Here is a 22,850-nt window from a genome sequence, read left to right as displayed (position 1 = left end):
TTTCTCTTTGTCTTCTAATCTGTAAAATGGTGGCCACTATTTTAAGTGATTTGTGCGGGAGGAATCGCAAAATTTTTAGATTTGCGAAAATCTGATATGGCTTTAATTAGTGTAGAATCGATTCGCTCATCTCTACTTCTCAGGATACATGAGAGGTACAGTTCCTTTTAACAAGGTCACAACTCGTTCTAGCAGATGATGATGGCTGCTCACCACTCAGTAGGATAGGGTCTTTGGCACAACTCACTTATAAAGGGGTACATCCTATCCAAATTACGGCCCTTTTTCTAGACTTCCAATGCTGCCTTATTTCTCTTCTGCAGGGAGGCTCCTGTACGTCCACCCGCTAATGCACGCTGTATCATGCGGTAAAGCTCCTGCAGGTACCCATAGATGCTCTAGTTTTATTGCAGGGCCGTTTTCAGAACAATGAAGTTTGCTCTGGCTGGGGATTCTCCTGGAGGAGCCCCTAGCGGCACTGTACATTTATGAGGAGCGAAATCACCGGCGGGGGGGGGGGGGGGGGGGGGGCGCTATCTATGGGGGGCAATGTGGTGCTATTTACATTAGCACTGTGTGTGCCACTATCTACATGGGTACTTTGGCGCTATCTATGTGGGTACTGGCACTTTATATGTGGGCACCAACAACAGTGGGCACTGTGGAACTATGTGGGCACTGTGGGACTATGTGGGCACTGTGGCACTATCTATGTGGGCACTGACACTATCTATGTGGGCACTATCTCCAGTGGGCACTGTGGCACTATCTACAGGGGCATTGTGGCACTATCTACATGGCTACTATAGTGTTTTCAGGGGGTTGGGACAAGAAAGACCCAGACAAATTAAATTCATCCGTTTTTTTTAACAGCCGCGAAAAACGGATGGCAAACGGATGACAAACAACCATTAAAAACTGTTAGATGGCCGGGAAATGGATGAAATTTTAGAGACACACGGATGCAAAACGGCCACGAAAAACTGACTATTGATCCATTTTTAAAGTCAGTTTTTTTCACTGTCATGTAAATATAACTTTACTTATGCTGCCCAGCAATAATCTGCAGCTCACAGCAGCTCGTTCTTTAAAGGGCTTAGCCTGGGCACTGAACCCCGTTAGGCGGAACAGCCACCTTTTATATTCTAAGTACCCAGCGAGAATTTTTGCCACGCTGCTCACGTCCCCAATGTTGTTATGGCTCAGTAAATCTAACTAAGACGACATCCGGGCCGTTTCCCCCGGTGCCAAACAATTTAAAGCCACAGTAACCAGCCATCATTACCTTAACCTGCAAATACAACAATACCGTGATAACATAAGGTATACATATGTCGCAATAAATAGATCTTTTTCTTGGATAAACACTATTAAGGAGGGAAAAGCAGTTTAGCAGATATTGCATGACATTTCTTAAAGAGACATTATAAAACAAAATATACCATAATCTGGCACAATATGCAACAAAAATACTGGAATGGGTATTATCCCCACATTCTTACAGAAAGGATCATGCATTTTTAACTTCATTCAAATGTAATAACGACTGGAGTAAAATTACACAACTATTTATGTCACAATCGCAGATGTAAAGACAGGATGCCAGTGACTCATGGGGAGATATAAGCTGGTGTGCGCTAGTTAAGGTCACAACTAAGAGCACTAATACCCATGGGGCAGACATTATTCTCTATATTCTGTAAGTGATCCCAGTGAAGGACACTACAGCCTGAATTGACTTCTCACAGACAGTGCTATATTAGGGTACATTAATCAAACCCATCATTATTCTCAGGGCCCACCTTTTAGTGAACATTCATGCTCGCTTCAGGTCTGCACGTAGAAAAAAAAAACACGTATACTTACCCTCTGACGTCCTGCAGACCAACCTCCTGGGATGACATTTCATCCCATGTGAGCGCTGCAGCCTGTCATTGGTTGGAGTGGTTACATGGGATGAAACGTCATCCAAGGAGGCCGACCTGAATGAAGAAGCACAGAATTCTGGGTAAGTGTAAGATTAACTTTTTCTGAGTTGTGGAAAATTTCGCTATGTGTGAACTTACCCTAGGACTGTTTTTTGCTTAATCTCATGAGCCCTATTATGCCTTAGCCTTATTACTGTGTCAGAACCTAGGGTCACCAGAGGATCCTCAGGTGGGCCATTCCAATCCCACGTACAGGGGCAATAGATTGCATTCACCTGCTAAAATATAATGAAATGCAATTTAGTCAACATTAAAATATAAAATTTTTACAGAATTAAATTATTGTTGATCATAGTCACTTTCTGTCACCAGGAAAAGCTAATAAGTTATTTGTGTGTGTTTTTGTGGCTTTAGCGTGTCACTTCATCAACAATTTATCCATTTATAATGCCCAATTTCATTCACTAAGAATAACATTAGATGATAATAATCCATTTGTTCTTCTTGACAACCCTGGCATGGATTATGTTAATGAGACTTGTATGAACAATAATTAAATGTAATGTGTAAAGGATAGTCTTGTAAAGAGTCCAATAAAAGACATTGACGGCAGATTGCTAGTTCACAGCCACTCCACAGAAACTGTACATGTCATAAATAGTGTGCATATTAAATGAATGTTCACCAAGCCATACATCAATTCACACAATAAATAAAACATGCCTCTAGGCATAAAGTAGCTATAGTAGAAGAATAAAAGGTAAATCACTGAGTCTACATATAACAGAGCTCTACAATGTGACAGATATGTCAATAGTATATATCAAAACTAGCAAGGAAAGTTATTATAATATTAATCATCATCACCTTAAAGTGATATGTACTTGGTGTATGTATTTCGATTCAAGGGATAGTAAATTCACTTAATTTTTAGAATTTTGCCTAGTCCAATATAATTTGTTGTTATAACTTCATACAAATCTTATGGCATTAACTGGTTAGTGACGCTTGACGTCTATGCTCGTCATGAGTGGCTGGATGCTGAATATTGCCTCATCTTGACGAGCATAGATGTCATGTTGGTCGTGCGGGAACAGCAAGTGTGCCCGTGCGATCAGGATTGGAGCAACAGCTTTAATACACAGCTGCAGCACTGCTCTAATGGAGGAGATCAGAGAAACCTCTGATCTCCACTGTTAAACCTTTGAATGCTGCAACCAAAGATGATCGCAGCATTCAAAGGGAATATGAGAAGGGGGATACTCCTTTGATCGTGTCACAGGGAATCCCTGTGATGCGATCAAGGGGCATACCATATATGGGCAGACAGCCCAGGGTCCATTGAAGGCCCCCTGGGCTGTCTGACTATATTTCCTATCTGTACACAGGCTAATGTACTGGCATATAGACATGTGCCAGTACATTAAAGTTAAAACAATTTAAATTTAAAATCACGTGATTAAAATAAAAAAAATAAAAAATAATTCAAAAAATGTAATATTAAATAAAAAAATAAGTAAAAAAAATACACAGAAATGCATACTTTTTACAGTAAATACATTTTATTAAATATAAGTCCCAAAACATATATATATTTGGCATCTATTACGACCGTAACAACCTGCTCAACAAATTTATAGCATCATTTATGATGATCGGTGTATGCTGTAAAAAAAAATGAATGAAATCTAATGGCATAACTGCTTTTTTCCTGCATATTTGTAAAAAAAAATTTGTACCAAAAAATGCGATCTAAATAAAGTACAACTTGTCCTGCAAGACAAAGTCTTAGGGCATGACCACACATGGCGGAATTCCTCCGCAACTGTCCGCATCAATGCCGCACAGAATCTGCGTTGCAGATTCTGCAGCGGATCTGCACAAAATGTGCAGAAAATTGATGCGGACTGGCCGCTCCGGACTGCAGGAAAAGTGCTTCTCTTCTCCCTATTCAGTGCAGGATAGAGAGAAGGGACAGCACTTTCCCTAGTGAAAGTCAAAGAAATTCATACTTACCGCCCGTTGTCTTGGTGACGCGTCCCTCTTTCGGCATCCGGCCCGACCTCCCTGGATGACGCTCCAGTCCATGTGACCGCTGCAGCCTGTGCTTGGCCTGTGATTGGCTGCAGCCGTCACTTACACTGAAACGTCATCCTGGGAGGCCGGACTGTAGACAGACGCAGGGAGTTCTCGGTAAGTATGAACTTATATTTTTTTTAACAGATACATGTATATTGAGATCGGTAGTCACTGTCCCGGGTGCAGAAACAGTTACTGCCGATCGCGTAACTCTTTCAGCACCCTGGACAGTGACTATTTACAGACGTCTCCTAGCAACGCTCCCGTCATTACGGGAGCCCCATTGACTTCCTCAGTCTGGCTGTAGACCTAGAAATACATAGGTCCAGCCAGAATGAAGAAATGTCATGGTAGTAAAAACAATACGCTCCGCAGCACACATAAGATCTGCGGACTTCATTGCGGAATTTTGACTCTCCATTGAAGTCAATGTAGAAATTCCGCCATGAGTCCGCAACCAGTCCGCCACTGCTCCGCAACAGACAGAGCATGCTGCGGACACCAAATTCCGCTCCGCAGCCTATGCTCCGCAGCGGAATTGTACGCATCGTGTAAACGAACACTGCTAAATTAAAGTGAAAGTCAATGGAGAAACGGCTCCGCTGCGGATTAACGCTGCGGAGTGTCCGCAGCGGAATTTAAGTGAAATTCCGCTATGTGTGAACCCGCCCTTACTGTGAAGCTACGTTGAAAAAAAAATAGAAAAAGTTATCAGCACTGGGATGCAAAGAGGAAAAACGAAAAAAATTGTTCTGTCCGCAAGGCCAAAATTGGCAGCGTCCTTAACCCCTTCGCACACCTGAACGGAACTGGAGCGGGCTCACGCCCTTATGCTGTAATGCACAGCTGACGCCCTGGACTAAAGGCCAGGAACAGTGATCGCTCTGTTCTGGGCAGTTTAACAATTTAGTTGCTGGTTCAAATCCCCTAGGAAGGCTATAAAAGAGTGAATTTTAATTATTTTAATTTAATTTTTTTAAATAAACCTTTTTTAAATTTTTCCTCTAAATTGATGTAAAAAATAACAAAATTGGTGTCGCCACATTCGTAAAAGTCTGAACTATTACAACATAACATTATTTAATTTGCATGGTGAATGCCGTAGAAACAATTTTCAAAACAACAAGATCGCTGTTTTTTGGTCAACTTTTAATAAAAAGTGATCAAAAAGCTGTATGTACCAAAAAATTGGACCAATAAAAACGACAACTCGTACCACAAAAAATATGCCCTCACACGGCTCAATCTACGAAAAAATAAAAAAGTTATGGGTTTTAGAATGTGGTGACACAAAACAATTTTTTTTTAACAAAGAAAAAAGCAGTAAAAGTATAAAAATATAAAAAAATCTACATATATTTGGTATAACCATAATTGTATTGAGCCACAGAACAAAGTTAAGTTCTCGTTTTTACTGCACAGTGCAGGCCGTAGAAACCCAAAACACAGTGGAGGAATCACAAATGTTTTTCCAATTCCACCTCACAAATAATTATTTTTTCAGTTTCCCAGTACATTATATGGTACTTTAAAGACTGACAATGGAAACTACAACTCCTCCTGCCAAAAAATAAGCCCTCACATTACTCCATTAATGGAAAAATAAAAAAGTTATGTCTCCTGGAAGGCATAGAGTGAAAATGAAAACATAATAACAAAAAATGGCTTTGTCCCAAGGGATTAACGGGATAATAAAAACTTAAATGGAATTTAGGTAACATTGATTAAAAGAAATAATTATGGCAGAGTGTTGTGGCTCCGTAACAGAAGCCACAATGTACTACCAAATCCGTCGTACAACGATACCACTGACACCGGACAGACCCTATTGACAATCGGGTCCAAAAGGGTCTGGTGTGGTGTCCATAGCGCTGCATGCTATTTTTCCTGTCAAATATGACAGAATCTGCGATGAGGGCTCCAAACGAAGCCTACGATGCAGATGTAAACATAGCCTTAGCTACAGCCCAATAAAAGTCAGCACAAGTACGTCTATATGTTTATCATATATACTCCATATAGAAAAAGCACATTAGCTCTAATAGCAATGAACAGATAAAAATTGATATGGTTTATGCCACCCTTATAAAAGAGTTTCAGCCTTAGGTTTAGGCAAAGTAGGATCAGGGTGTTGTGGGGTCGATCCCTAACCTGTAGAAAGTAATGGTATTTCAGGCCGCATGTTCTTGAGCCTTGAGAGCTGTTAAGGAATTACCACCAAGAGAACTTTGGTGGTCAATTGAAGGCAGGCAGCTAGAAACTGCTCTTGCCCTGGCAGCCTGAGACCCCTTCCATGAAGTGTGCCCATGCATCTACATTGCAGTGGTCAAATTATATCCATAGATGAGTATAGTGATAGAAATGGTTAGAAAAAAGTAGTTGGTTGGCATTAGCACTATGTGGATGTTGTTGGCACTGTTATAGGGGCAGATGATTGTCACTATTATGGGAGCATATTGCTGGTGCTGATTGTAGGGCATTGTGGCTGTTGCTTTTATAAGGGCCTCATTATGAGGATACTGACTGTGACTGATAAGTTCATATATTTGTATCTGTATGTGCAAGTGTGTATTCCTGTGTCCATGCCTTTGAAATCTTCCTTCACAATTCTTGTCTTTAGCTAAACTACGATCTTTCATATGAATCCCTACACTTACTGATACAAGGGGAGTCTATTGGTCACTTCCATTCTGTTAGACCAGTCGGGCTGCCTAGCACCCTAAATAGTTGTTTTCTGAGGACGAGTCCTCTCCACATGCACCCTCTCTGAGCCAGAATGGATAGCGGCTATGTAACAGCGACTCCCGCTCTGGTGGACTTGGCGCGCCCATTCATTTCACGGAAGCTCATTCATTTAAATATCTGGCAAGTAACGTTACATTACCCCTGCATCGCAAGACCTAACTTCCTCCAGGGGTCTTTAAACCTCCTCTTGTACCAGAAGGCTATTCTCCACTATCTAGAGCACCAGAACTCACCAGTGGTTACTGGAAAAGTGGAGGCCATTTCTCCACAATTGACATCCAGCAATACCGTGACCGCGAGGCAATTTCAATGCTTTCCTACGGCCATCGCCTGTGACCTTGTGTCCCATAAAAAGAAATTGAGGTTATATTGCGGTAATTTCACAATTTTGCCATGACTAGTAGGCATCCAAAAGTCCCATTGTAGTCTTAGCCTTATTAATGTTTTGTGCCACCATCTGCTACATCGGTGGTTAATTCACTATAGTGTCATATATGACAAAAAATATATATATGTATCTAAAAAAAAATAATGACATGCACGCGGTTAACATGCAGGTCTTTCACATGTAAAGGAATAAGTGTAGTGCTCTGCTAGCTTGCAGTCTATTTTAGCACGTTACACAAAGTACAATAAGCGTCCTGCAGACTTAAACGCTGACATATTGATTAGCCAGCACACCGTAGGTGATATATTTTTACAGATTAGAGACCCTGCGGATATGTGAATTTAAAACACGGGAGTCATATAATCTCAACATTGCTATTGATTTTGGCTCTTTTATCATGAAGTATTTGATCTTCCTGGATCGTGTGTTTATCGTGTAATGTCCATTATATACATTTCTATTGAGATAAGTGATTTTATGATCATTTCATTTAATATTTTTTATGTATTTATTGTGTTGGAAATCATTAGAAAACAATTTTAGGTAAGGCCTATAGACACACAAAAACATAAGAACATTATTATAGGCACCAATCTGCTCAGTAGACCATAAAAATACGGGTCACCGGTTATGAGTAGAACACACACTGAATGATTGGAAACAGGCTAGACAAAATTGAAGGGGATTTTTAACCTACAGGGCATTCCATGGTACAGCGGCACCCATGTAGGCAGATTATATTCCATAATTTCTCTGCTTTTGCCCATGGGATGTTTGAAGAGGATCTGTCCCAAGAGAAAAATTTGAGTTGATAATGAAATATGTTCTTCCTTGATGCAGGAGTACCAGCTATCACATCCAATACTGGCTCCTGGTCTACCGAGAGTAAACACCAGTGTTCTTGGCACCAGATATGCAACTTCTGGATTCCTTAGGGAACCGTTCTTTTACTCTAGAGTTCCTCAGTATGTGCCTGCACTCCAGACATTTAGGGTATGTGCACACGAGAAGTGGCTTTTACGTCTGAAAAGACAGACTGTTTTCAGGAGAAAACAGCTGCCTCGTTTCAGACGTAAAAGCTCCTCCTCGCATTATGCTAGGCGTCTTTGACGCTCGTAAATCTTGAGCTGCTCTTCATTGACTTCAATGAAGAACGGTTCAAATTACGTAGCAAAGAAGTGTCCTGCACTTCTTTGCCGAGGCAGTCAATTTACGCGTCGTCGTTTGACAGCTGTCAAACGACGACGCGTAAATTACAGGTCATCTGCACAGTACGTCGGCAAACCCATTCAAATGAATGGGCAGATGTTTGCCGACGTATTGGAGCCCTATTTTCAGACGTAAAACTAGGCATAATACGCCTCGTTTACGTCTGAAAATAGGTCGTGTGAACCCAGCCTAACACAAAAGACAGAAACCATACAGCACTGTTATAAGGGGTTAATCATCTGTATACCCAATGCCTAAAGGTTCGGAGTTGGTTCTCCAGACCAAGACTGGTACGAAATGTGGGAGCAATCTTCCATTTTAAATAGGAGTTTTCTCATCACAGCAAACCCCATTAATTTAAGACCAGATCCCGAAAGTCCCAGCAAACAGTTCATGTAGCCTGTGGAAGCAGCGGCCAGTCAGACATGTAATATCACATAGTGGCCATTCAGATGTATGGCTATCTATGTAATAACGGGCTCATAGACTTCTATTGGCCACGGGTACCTTCCCGTTTTCTTACGGGAAGGTGCCCGTGCCGTTGAAAAAGATAGAACATGTCCTATTTCAGGCCGTAATAACGGCACGGACAGCCCATAGAAGTCTATGGAGCTCCCGTAATGACGGGTGGCTACATGTGTGCACCCGTCATTACGGCAGCGTTGCTAGGCGACGTCAGTAAATAGTCACTGTCCAGGGTGCTGAAAGAGTTAACTGATCGGCAGTAACTCTTTCAGCACCCTGGACAGTGAATTCCGATCAGAATATAGAGCAACCTGTAAATAAAAAGACGTTCATACTTACCGAGAACTTCCTGCTTCCTTCAGTCTGGTCTCTCGGCCGTTGCCTTGGTGACGCGTCCCTCTCGACATCCGGCCCGACATCCCTGGATGACGTTTCAGCCCATGTGACCGCTGCAGCCAATCACAGGTCAATCACAGGCTGCAGCGGTCACATGGACTGCCGCGTCATCCAGGGATGACGGGCTGGATATCAAGAGAGGGACGCGTCACCAAGACAACGGCCGGGTAAGTATGAATTTCTTTTACTTTTACCTCAGAAAGGGCTGCTCCTTCTCTCTATCCTGCACTGATAGAGAGAAGGGGCTGCCGATTAGTGCAGTGCAATTTTGCATCGAAAACGTGCCCGTGAATACGGGTGGAATACGGGTGACACCGGAACCATATTTACGGGCACGGGTCCGTAAATACTGGTGCAAAACGGGTCGAATACGTGTGACACCGGACCCGTATTTACGCCAGATGTACGGGTGGGAAAAAATACGGTGGTGTGCATGAGGCCTTAATATGCAGATGTATGAGGTTCTGTTCACATCTGCATCAAAGGCTTTGTTAGTAGCCGATTTCGTTGTTTTGCGCAGCACGCTGCGACGGACACCATGGCAGAAAACCAATGAAACCCATTAATGTCAATGTATTCTGTCGGGTGCTGTTGTTACTGTAAGGTTTTTTTTGTTGCTCTGCTCCTATGACGAGCAGAATAACGGGAAGCCTTGATGCAGATGTGAATAGAGCCTTACTATTGGATGCCTGCATTTTAACACAGCTGCTGAGATGAATGACAGAGGTGGCCAGCAGGTGGCGCTCTGAGTAAATGAAGCACTGCAAAAGCAAAAAAACTGCCGCTAGACCTTGTAGGAGACCTGCACAGAGAGTTCAAATGCAGATAAGACCTTTGTATTGCATTAAGGATTAAGAGAAATGTTATAGGGGCACAGGCTGGCAGAGTTACAGGGTATATATCAGGGGCGGATTAAGGGTACCATGGGCCCCGGGCACTTTTTCAAGTCTGCCCCCCCCCCTTCGAACTCTGAAGACAGAACTTTGAAGATGCTGTACCGTATATATTTGCAGATTTCTGTTTAGGCGGACACAGATCTGGCACGGTTTTAAATTAGCTGTAAAAGCAGAATGAGCCATATAGAAGAGAAAAAGCAGAATATTTTGAGACACTAAAGTGGTCAGGAGCTTTATAACTTTTTTATTCTTGTTTCAATGGAGTGGTGTGTGAAGGATTATTTTTTTGCGGGAGGAGTTGTAGTTTTTATTTGCCCCATTTAAAGTACCATATAATGGGTGAATTGGAAAAAACTGAGATTTCTCCATGGTTTTTTGGGTTTAATTTTTACTGTATATATTTACCTTCTCTTAAGGTAAAAGTAGATTTTAACATCTACTTTTACCATAAGAGAATGTAAATATATACAGCCCCAGAATCAAGCTCAGTACAAATATACAGCCCCAAAACCAAGCTCAGTACATATATACAGCACCAGAACGAAGCTCAGTACATATATACAGCAACAGAGCCGAGCTCAGTACATATATGTGGCAACAGAACCAAGCTCAGTACATATAAACAGCACCAGAACAAATACAGTTCAGTACAGAGATCATTTGTAAATTCAGTTTAACCCCTGCTGTATAAATTTGTACGACATAAAACAACAGCTACCAGTATAGCCTGAACAATGGTTAGGTTATGCTGGGAGTTGCTATTTAACATAAAAGAATGCTACCATCCGTCATCTCGCTGCAGATCATACAGTGGCTACAGTACTGATCAGTCACAGGGAGAATAAACATTTACATTGAGTGACTCACAGGTGATGTCTCAGATTCTTTTTCGTTCATTTTCTCTTTTTTTCTCCATCTGGTCCGGGCTTCTTCCGGGCTCGGCACATTTCTTCAGCTCCTCACTTTTCCAACATCCACCTATAAATGAAGATTACATTTCTCATGATGCCACACTCTATGCTTCTAAATATAATAGTATGATAAACTGTGCCCCTGAATATAATAGTACTATACACTGTACTCCTGAATATAATAGTACTATACACTGTGCTCCTGAATATAATAGTACTATACACTGTGCTCCTGAATATAATAGCGCTATACACTGTGCTCCTGAATATAATAGTACTATACAATGTGCTCCTGAATATAATAGCACTATACACTGTGCTCCTGAATATAATAGCACTATACACTGTGCTCCTGAATATAATAGTACTATACGCTGTGCTCCTGAATATAATATTACTATACACTGTGCTCCTGAATATAATAGTATTATACACTGTACTCCTGAATATAATAGTACTATACACAGCGCCCCTGAATATAATAGTACTATACACTGTGCTCCTGAATATAATAGTACTATACACCGTACTCCTGAATATAATAGTACTATACACTGTGCTCCTGAATATAATAGTACTATACATTGTGCCCCTGAATATAATAGTACTATACACTGCGCTCCTGAATATAATAGCACTATACACTGTACTCCTGAATATAATAGCACTATACACTGTGCTCCTGAATATAATAGTACTATACACTGTGCTCCTGAATATACTAGTACTATACACTGTGCTCCTGAATATAATAGTACTATACACTGCGCTCCTGAATATAATAGAACTATACACTGTGCTCCTGAATATAATAGTACTATCACTGTACTCCTGAATATAATAGTACTATACACTGTGCTCCTGAATATACTAGTACTATACACTGTGCTCCTGAATATAATAGTACTATACACTGTACTCCTGAATATAATAGTACAATACACTGTACTCCTGAATATAATAGTACTATACACTGTACTCCTGAATATAATAGTACAATACACTGTACTCCTGAATATAATAGTACTATACACTGTGCTCCTGAATATAATAGAACTATACACTGTGCTCCTGAATATAATAGTACTATACACTGTACTCCTGAATATAATAGTATTATACACTCTGCTCCTGAATATAATAGCACTATACACTGTTCTCCTGAATATAATAGCACTATACACTGTGCTCCTGAATATAATAGAACTATACACTGTGCTCCTGAATATAATAGTACTATACACTGTACTCCTGAATATAATAGTATTATACACTCTGCTCCTGAATATAATAGCACTATACACTGTGCTCCTGAATATAATAGTACTATACACTGTGCTCCTGAATATAATAGTACTATACACTGCGCCCCTGAATTTAATAGTACTATACACTGTGCTCCTGAATATAATAGTACTATACACTGTGCTCCTGAATATAATAGTACTATACACTGTGATCCTGAATATAATAGTACTATACACTGCGCCCCTGAATATAATAGTACTATACACTGTGCCCCTGAATATAATAGTACTATACACTGTGGCCCTGAATATACTACTATACACTGCGCCTCAGAATATAATAGTACCATACACTGCGCCCCTGAATATAATAGTATTATACACTGTACTCCTGAATATAATAGTACTATACACTGTACTCCTGAATATAATAGTACTATACACTGCGCCCCTGAATTAAATTGTGTCAAATACTGTTAAGTAAAACACCACAAACACTAACAATGCCCCCTGTAGATAGCGACAGTCACAATGCCCCCTGTAGATATCAACAGTCATACTTTCTGCCATGATTAAGAGCACGGTACGTGCTTGAAACGCGTAGGCTTAGGCAACAGCCCGCATTTACCTTATATCTTGGGACTGCGTCTCTTTTCATATTTTAATTCAATTTCTCCAATAAAAGTGGGAATGCTATTTCCCTTTTAACAAGATCACGACACAGCGCTGGATCATTTCTTCTCCTTTTTTTCCTATCATTTACCGCCAGCAGTAGCGGGGATCCGAGCGAAGAGTCCAGAGACGCAACACACCGGTGAGCTGGAGGTTTCCTCCCTTTCTATAACACCCCCTGTCGATAGTGCCAGTTACAATGCCCTCTGTAGAAAATGCCTCCTGTAGATAACGCCAGTTAAAATGCCCTTTCTACATAATGTCCCCCGTAGATAACGCTAGTTACAATGCCCCCTGTTGATAGTGCTAGTTACAATGCCATCTGTAGATAACGTCCCCATTTAGATTGTGCCAGTTACAATGCCCTAAGTAGATAATGACCCCTGTAGATTGTGTCTTAGCATTGGGTAGTTTCTTGAGGGGCACAAAGTGGCACATCTTACTGAAGCGGTCTACTACAACCCACACCACCGACTTGCCTTGAGATGGAGGCAAATCGGTGATGAAATCCATGGAGATATGGGTCCAAGGTATCTTGGGAACGGGCAAAGAACATAGTAAGCCCGCTGGTCGGGACCTGGGAGTCTTGGACCTAGCACAAACTTCACAAGCGGCGACGTAGGCCTTAACGTCTTTGAGCAACCAAGGCCACCAATAGTTTCTGGCAATGAGGTGCTTGGTACCCAGGATGCCTGGATGGCCAGATAGTGCAGAGTCATGATTTTCCCTAAGTACCCTTAGCCGGAATTGCAGGGGAACAAACAGCTTGTTCTCAGGAAGGTTCCCGGGTGCTGAACCTTGATCAGCCGCAATTTCAGAGACTAAATCAGAATCAATAGAGGAAATGATTATACCTGGAGGCAAAACACAAGCAGTATCTTCCTCCGAAGGAGGGCTGGCCATGAAGCTACGCGACAGTGCATCAGCCTTAATATTTTTAGACCCAGCCCTATAGGTGACCACAAAGTTGAATCTGGTAAAAAATAACGCCCATCGAGCTTGTCTCGGGTTTAGCCTCCGGGCAGATTCTAGGAAAACCAGATTCTTGTGATCGGTAAGGACCGTTACCTGGTGCCTAGCCCCCTCCAGGAAGTGGCGCAACTCTTCAAATGCCCATTTAATGGCTAAGAGTTTGCGGTTGCCAATATCATAGTTACTCTCAGTGGGCGAAAACTTGCTGGAGAAGTAGGCACAAGGGCGGAGATGGGTGAGGGACCTGGTACCCTGGGACAAGACAGCCCCCACTCCCACCTCGGATGCGTCAACCTCCACGATAAATGGCTCCATTTGGTTGGGCTGAACCAGCACTGGGGCCGAGATAAAGAACTTCTTAAGGACCTCAAAAGCCTGGACAGCCTCAGGAGGCCAGTGGAGGAGATCAGTACCTTTGCGAGTGAGATCCGTAATAGGCTTATCGATGACCGAGAAGTTAGCAATAAATCTCCTGTAATAATTAGCGAACCCCAGGAAGCACTGTAACGCCTTCAGGGAGGCAGGTTGGACCCATTCCGCCACAGCCTGGACCTTGGCAGGGTCCATGCGGAATTCATGAGGAGTGAGGATTTGACCCAAAAACTGTATCTCCTGCACCCCAAACACACATTTTTCAGTCTTAGCAAACAGTTTGTTTTCCCGAAGGCCCTGGAGCACCTTCCTGACATGCTCAATGTGGGAGGACCAGTCCTTGGAAATTACAAGTATGTCATCAAGGTACACTACAAGAAATACCCCCAGGTAGTCTCTTAAAACCTCATTTATGAAATTCTGGAAGACCGCGGGAGCATTACACAACCCAAAGGGCATGACGAGGTATTCGAAATAACCTTCGGACGTGTTAAACGCAGTCTTCCACTCATCCCCCTCTTTGATGCGGATAAGGTTATAAGCCCCCCGTAGATCAAACTTAGAGAACCATTGGGCCCCCTTAACCTGATTGAAGAGATCAGGAATCAAAGGAAGGGGATACTGGTTCCTTAGAGTGACCTTATTCAAGTTTCGGTAGTCAATGCATTGCCTAAGACCACCATCCTTCTTCCCTACGAAGAAGAAGCCAGCACCTACCGGAGAAGTAGAGGGTCGAATGTAAACCTTGGCCAGGCATTCCTGGATATACTCTCTCATGGCTTCACGTTCGGGACAAGAGAGATTAAATATCCTACCCTTAGGGAGCTTAGCTCCTGGTACCAAATCAATTGCGCAATCGCATTCTCTATGAGGTGGCAACACTTCGGAGGCCTCTTTAGAGAAAACATCAGCGAAGTCCTGAACAAACTCAGGTAGAGTGTTCACCTCCTCAGGGAGAGAAATAGAATTAACAGGAAAACATGACATCATGCTTTCATTACCCCATTTGGTAAGATCCCCAGTATTCCAGTCAAAAGCGGGATTATGCAACTGCAACCAGGGAAGGCCTAAAACCAAATCGGACGATAATCCCTGCATCACCAGTACAGAGCACTGCTCCAAATGCATGAAGCCCACAAGGAGTTCAAAAACAGGGGTATGCTGTGTAAAATAACCATTAGCAAGAGGAGTGGAGTCTATACCCACTACCGGGACAGGTTTAGGCAAATCAATCAATGGCATAGCTAGAGACATAGCAAATTCCACAGACATAATATTAGCAGAAGACCCTGAATCCACGAAGGCACTGCCGGTAGCAGACCTACCACCAAAAGAGACCTGAAAGGGAAGCAAGATTTTATTACGTTTCATATTTACGGGAAATACCTGTGCGCCCAAGTGACCTCCCCGATGGTCACTTAGGCGCGGAAGTTCTTCTGGCTGCTTACTCTTACGCCTTGGACAGTTGTTCACTTGATGCTTGTCATCCCCACAGTAGAAGCAGAGACCATTCTTCCTGCGGAACTCTCTACGTTGTTGGGGGGACACGGAGGCCCCGAGTTGCATAGGTACCTCCGAGTCTTCCGTGGAAGAACGAAGCAATGGAACCTCGGGAGGCATCATGGGGGAGTCAGAGGAGAAAACACAAACACGTTCAAGTCGTCGTTCCCTGAGACGTCGGTCAAGTCGTACCGCTAAATCCATAACCTGATCTAGGGTGTGAGAAGAGGGATAGCTAACTAGCAGGTCTTTCAGGGCGTTCTACAGACCCAATCTAAACTGGCACCTTAAGGCAGGGTCATTCCACCGAGAAGCTACGCACCACTTCCTAAAGTCAGAGCAATACTCCTCAACAGGTCTCTTACCCTGACGTAAGGTCACCAGCTGACTCTCGGCAAAGGCAGTCTTGTCAGTCTCGTCATAAATGAGCCCGAGAGCAGAAAAGAAAAGATCAACGGAGGAAAGTTCAAGGGCATCAGGAGCCAAGGAGAAGGCCCATTCTTGGGGCCCGTCCTGGAGCCGGGACATAATTATACCCACCCGCTGGCTCTCAGAACCAGAGGAGTGGGGCTTTAAGCGAAAATAGAGCCTACAACTCTCCCGAAAGGAGAAAAAACTCTTCCGGTCCCCTGAGAACCGGTCAGGCAACTTGAGGTGGGGTTCAAGAGGTGAGGTGAGGAGCACTACATGGGTAGCATCAGGCTGGTTGTCCCTCTGAGCCAGGGCCTGGACCTGTAGGGAGAGGCCCTGCATTTGCTGAGCCAGGGTCTCAAGGGGGTCCATAGTAGTGTCAGGGACCAGGGTAGACTAGGTATATGGGCTTGTGATTATGTAATGATCGGGGTAGGGAAACAGACAAGTGAGCCCTAATCTACCCGCCACTCAGTCCCTGCCTACTTGCAACGACCCAACCTAGGCGACGGGGTACAACTGGGCGACGGTCCCTACACTCAATAGGTGCACGACAGACAAACAGACAAGGGTACAAAGAAGCCAGGGAAATGGGGAAGTTGCCCACGGGAACACCGTGAGCAACAAGCGAGGTGAACGAGCCGAGTCAAACCAGGAGATGAGCAAAAACGCAGAGCAGAAGAATGGTCAGTAAAGCCAAGGTCAATCACAAGCAGAGGATCAGTAGTTCAAGAAGCTGCAGCAGGGCCAGGAAACCAACAGAGAAGAATCACAAGCAAAGGAGGAACAGGAAAGGCAGGTATAAATAGACAGAGGGCAGGAGCTAGCTCCGTCTGCCCTGGCTGTGATAGGCTCTCCCACTCCTAAGCCTGCCATCCTGGGTGGTGGAAGATGAAGTCAGTCTCACAGACATAGAAGCATTTGCAGACTGATTACCTATGGGCGTCGACACAGAAGTTGTATCTGGCATTGAGCCCCTTACCACCAGGACCTGTCTGGCCTTTCCTATGCTCCTATCCACCTGCTTGCTAGAAAGTATCAGAGTCAATGTTAGATCTGTAAATGAAGATGTCTTCACATGTCTGTCATACAGGAGTTGATGTTGTTAAAGAAACACAACACTGTGACGACACATAATGGCATAAATTACTGAAGATCAAAAGAAGACTAAATCAAGAAGATTATACAGCTGAGGTCCAAACTTAGTCTTTGCATGTGGCTGCACATCCATGAGTATTCAGCAAATTTCAACTCCCATCTCTCCAACACCACCTGCGAAAAGATCTCAAGCTTTCAGCCTTGCATGTTTTACTCTATTCTTCATACAGAAAAGTAAGTGCATTAGTCCATATACCAATGCAAATGGCATTTCCACCGCTGGAGGCCCAACTTAACACTGTTGTAAAATGACCCCTAATAGGAAATTCACCTGTCCCCCTCTCTGAAAATCCACAAAACATTCACTGTTGCTGAGGTCTAAGAATGGGTTTGGGAACTAGTGAACTTAATTGTCATAGCCCAGGGCCTCTCAAGTGGAAGCCTCCCGGGCCATTAATCACAGGCATGTCAGCCAGTGAAGCAATCACTATGATTAATTGTAGATGTTCAAAAATCATAGGGATGTTATTGGCCCTCAAGGCCCGGAGTTGTGTCGTCTTGGTTTCAGTGGTAAATATAGCTGTGAGTAATGTAAATGTGCATTCAGCTAATCAGATCGGATATTTACTGTCAATGCTTAGTCTTATCTCAAATATTTCTTATCAGATGGCAAATTCTTTACTGCTCTAATGGTAAAGATGACAGTCAATGAGTTGGTCAATCCCTCTATATGTTTTTCAACTTATAACTACTCAATCTTTGTCTTTGAAGAGAGAGAACTATCTGACAGAAGGTTTTTTTTACTACAATGTTCTATTTTTTTTATAAATGTAGCTGGGGCCTAGCATTTGTATCCGTAATAATAATGATAATAATAATAATAATAATGATAAAATATAAAATATTTTTGAACTATAATATTATATAAAAGTAAAATATTTTCATTCCTATTTTCTACAATTTAATTCAGATTTTATAATGTTATTTATTATTTATGTTACTTATATAGCGCCAACATATTCCGCAGCTTTGTACAGAGGATTTCCTTACTGTCCCCATTGGGGCTCACAATCTAAATTCCCTATCAGTATGTTTTTGGGTGTGGGAAGAAACTGGAGTACCTGGAGGAAACCCATGCAAACACAGGGAGATCATACAAACTCTATCTAGATGTTGACCATGGTTGAAGTCCAGGACCCCAGCGTTGCAAGGCGATAGTGCTATACACTGTGCCGCCCAATGTTATGTTATTATTTTATATAATATTGACTCTTCCTATCTAATTATAAACACAGCACTAGGGCATAGTTATTAATACAATTGTGCCAGTTTCCTGGCACAATTGGATGAAAAAGAATGGTGTTCATGTTGGGCACCATATTTGCTAAGTGCCCATCCTTTTGTTTTTACAACACTTATGACATGTCAGACGAGAGACGTAGTTTATTAACAAGAAAGTGCTGGTGAACTATGACAGGTAAAACCCTGTCAAAGGACTTTGAAACTTGTCACAGTTAAGAAGTTGCACCATATTTAACTGCATAGCCTCCCCCATGCCCACCCTATAGGTCATAAATAAGTCAGCGCAACCTATAAATGGGAATTGCATCATTTTTGACAGTTGCTGCATCCAATTAATCCTTTCCTGAAAAATGTCCTCACGGGTTGTGCCTTACTATCCCATTTATTTCATGGAATCCAACTGACCAGTAGTACTTGGCTTGGCACTGATCTATATTTGTTTAATCTGAAAGTGTGGCAGAGGGTTTTATTCCGCGTTCACATGGGGCATTTTCGTTGTCGTTTTATAGCTGCAGTATTTGTTCAGATGTGCAATGTTAGTGAGTGAGATTTGAAGAGTCAATGAGTGCAGGAATTGAATTCGAATCACATTAGTATTAAGCCACAATCACATGGTGGCTATGGTGTGGTGCGGGTGGTTTTTTATTTTTACAAAATTAGGGATAATCTAACACAAAAGAAAAATGGGATAAAGTTTAAGGCCACAACTACACAAACACACACGTTCTCACATAATTTCTATATTTATAATAATGATCCTCAAGACACAAATATTGGATGTAAATGGAAACAGAGTTTACTAAGGGGCCAACACAAGTGACCCAAAACTCATAATAAACATAAGAAACAAAATAACTGTATTACCAACTCAGACACAGTTCATGCTAGAGCGGCCTTGTGGGCGATTTCATTTCCCGATTGGCCTATTAGGAAAACTAAAAGTATACAAAACCATCAGTAAATAGGCATGTATTAATAAAGTAAAATTTAAAGAAATTGCTTTCCCCTCCCGTGATTAAAGGGTATCTATAGTTTTAAGATGTCACAGTGACATGTCAGAAGTCCTGATCGGTAGGTGTCCAGGTGTTGAGCTCCTTACTAATTGTGGAACGAAGGGGCAAAAGCACCCATCTGAGCATTGTGCCCCTTCTGCTTTGATCGGCTTTGATCTTCTCTCCTGGGAGAGCCCAACAGCGGTGTACGGTCCCTATAAAAAGTCTATGGCCCGTAGACTGCTAACCGTCTTTTTTGAAAAAGGGCCAATTGAAGCCGTGTTACAGTGTTCATTAATCTGCGGGGGTCTTAACACTCGGGCCCCCACTCATCAAAAATACTGCCATGTCACTATGACATGTTAGAAGCTTATTAGACTGTAGACTGACAGCAACGCTTTAAATAATTAATAATAATATTATTTTATTCTTCCTGTGGAAGACACTTGCAAAGTAATTCTCGTAGGATGTAAAACTTTAGCGACGGCAGATTTACATCTGCTCTACAATACGAGTCTTCTAATAAGCCTTATTACCGGACCGTGGAAGCGCTTACACCGTCATGATGTCTAACACATTACTCGACTCATCCCAAAATCTGGGGTTTGTTGTCGGTGCTCAAAATCGTTCATGTACGTTGTAATTCTTACTGGTATGAGATACGCTGCAGTGTGATTTAGGTTGTAATGTCAATGAATGTATCTGCATTCTCAGCCTCTGTTCAATGTTCCATGACAACTAGGTGAGACAGTCGGGGTTATCAGAACAGCTGCTTCCTAAGCTGAAAATTCCAGGCATTGAGAACCATCTGTCTATACATTCACAAATGTATATAAGGTCAATCTATCAGGCTGCAGCACCGCAGCTGCCAGTCCATCAGGCATGCTTTCTTTCTCGACTCGGAACAAAAAGAGCTAGCTCTTCACTTTGTGTCAGACAGAATGGCTGATTTGATTAAGTCCCCAACTCTCATTATGCTAGGTAGGGGTGTAGAATTTCAATGATAATCCATAATGCATGACCGGTTTCTCACCATAGCAACATAAATTCAAGGTTACCAGCTCAGACACATAATTGGGTGTGCACGGAGAGCTGGATAAGGGCTGTTAAAATTCTTGTCGTAGAAAAGTAGCATCCATCATTCTGTCTGGATAGAACCAGAACTAGCAATCAGAAGGGGAAAAAGACGGAAAGGAAATATTAGTACAGTGCAGTCTACAGTCATGCGGCACGCCATGTAACAATGTGAAATGTAAAATAGAGTTTTTTCATTTACAAGTAGATTTTATTGGATTGAACTACATGGAAATTGTCCTGAGTCCTTTCCAGGGGTTTTGTCTTTAGTCTATCGGAACATCTACATTCGCTTGTAATGTAAAGGTCGCCATACAGTACATGGAATTATGTCATGGTCATCATTCGACCCTGCTGCCTTTCCAGCACCTGTAATGAAGCATTGGTCTGATCCTTCTTAATTCAGGAAAATATTATTTTATATATATATATATATATATATATATATATATATATATAGCAAAACAGAAGATCCAGCAGCACAAGGTTAGAAAAGTGGGTGCAAGCCCATGGGAGCAGACCAGGTCCCCAGTAATACAGCAATCCAAAAATAGGCAGCACACCCTAGTTAAAGTGAATAAGAGGGTACTTTATTGCCCCATGTGCTCATTCACTTATTCACTTTAACTACGGTGTGCGTTTTTTTTTGGATTGCTATATATATATATATATATATATATATATATATATATATATATATATATATATATATATATATTGTGGATGGTGCGGTCCATGTATAGTTTCTCACAATGCTGATTCTTTTATTACTGGTAAATTACCTTGTTCGATCAGAATTCCATACTGACACTGGTTAATACTGCCAGGGAAAATATAAGGGTATGTGCACACGTAGTGACCAAAAACGTCTGAAAATCCAGAGCTGTTTTCAAGGGAAAACAGACCCTGCTTTTCAGACGTTTTTTGACCAGCTCACATTTTTCGCGGCGTTTTTCGCGCCGTTTTCGCAGCGTTTTTTACGTCCGTTTTTGGAGCTGTTTTCATTGGAGTCTATGAGAAAACAGCTCCAAAAACGTCCAAAGAAGTGTCCTGCACTTCTTTTGACGAGGCTGTATTTTTACGCGTCGTCGTTTGACAGCTGTCAAACGACGACGCGTAAATAACAGGTCGTCTGCACAGTACGTCGGCAAACCCATTCAAATGAATGGGCAGATGTTTGCCGACGTATTGTAGCCCTATTTTCAGACGTAAAACGAGGCATAATACACCTCGTTTACGTCTGAAAATAGGTCGTGTGAACCCAGCCTTAGAGTATGTTCATACATCCGTTGCAAAATGTGTCTAATATATCTGAATGGGGTTTGTAACCACTTTCACAGAAACAAGATAAAAAGAAAATATAGCATATAGAAAATTTAATAAGTACATATACATTTTATAGGTCCTAAAAAAATCTATATGGTCCAAATAATCAGAATAGTGAATAGTGGGACTTCCCATAAATTCTGATATGCACCACAAAGATCAAATCCAAGTTTAAATCCATCAATGTTTGTGCCCAGCCCATCTCTATCAACCTCTGACCACTCTGTATGTATATACAGTATTTGTCTGTATATGTATTTATAGAACTAGCAGCCGCCAAATTGACTGCCGTCATGTGAATGGCCTAGGCGCGCTACAATACTGCTGCAGTGCGCCTTGGCAGTCATCTGTATGTGTTTATTGAACATTACATAAGAATTTTTGTCTGTGCCTGTCAGTGTGACTGTATATATACACGTGTGTGTCTGTGTATGTATTTACAGAACTAGCAGCCGCCAAATTGACTGCTGTCACGTGAATGACGTAGGCGCACTACAATACTGCTGCAGCGCGCCATGGCAGTCATCTGTATGTGTTTATTGAGAATTACATGAGAATTTTTGTCTGTGCCTGTCAGTGTGACTGTATATATATACACGTGTGTGTCTGTGTGCATGCATGTCAGTGTTTGTTTGTGAATGTACAGATGTGTCCTTTCCTACCTTTCCTCTTATCTCAACATGATCTGAGATGTGTAGCGCGAGATGACCAGTTTTGAAAAAAAATATGATTTTGCGATACTCTGTATTGACTATGTGTGGCCACCCAGTGGTTGTGATGTGTATTACAACTTTCAAAGATTTTGCTAGCATATCGTGATATTGTATTGAATTGGTTTCATGAGAAATTGGAGTCCTTAACCAAATT

General features: G+C 42.0%; 1 long non-coding RNA gene across 2 annotated transcripts in view; it reads right to left on the bottom strand.

Annotated features, from left to right (window-relative positions):
• The window catches only part of LOC142760709 (uncharacterized), a 41,802-nt gene that overhangs the window by 2,457 nt on the left and 16,495 nt on the right, over positions 1 to 22,850 (bottom strand). For both annotated transcript variants that reach the window (XR_012883370.1, XR_012883369.1), the window contains exons 3-4: positions 10,974 to 11,084; positions 2,067 to 2,206 (exon numbers count right to left, since the gene is read on the bottom strand). This is a non-coding gene — a long non-coding RNA (uncharacterized LOC142760709). The remainder of the gene's footprint in view (positions 1 to 2,066; positions 2,207 to 10,973; positions 11,085 to 22,850) is intronic.

The sequence above is a fragment of the Rhinoderma darwinii genome, chromosome 4, assembly GCF_050947455.1.
Source record: "Rhinoderma darwinii isolate aRhiDar2 chromosome 4, aRhiDar2.hap1, whole genome shotgun sequence".
NCBI lineage: Eukaryota > Metazoa > Chordata > Amphibia > Anura > Rhinodermatidae > Rhinoderma > Rhinoderma darwinii.
Note: the sequence above shows the minus strand (reverse complement) of the source record. Positions and strands in the feature narration are given on the sequence as shown.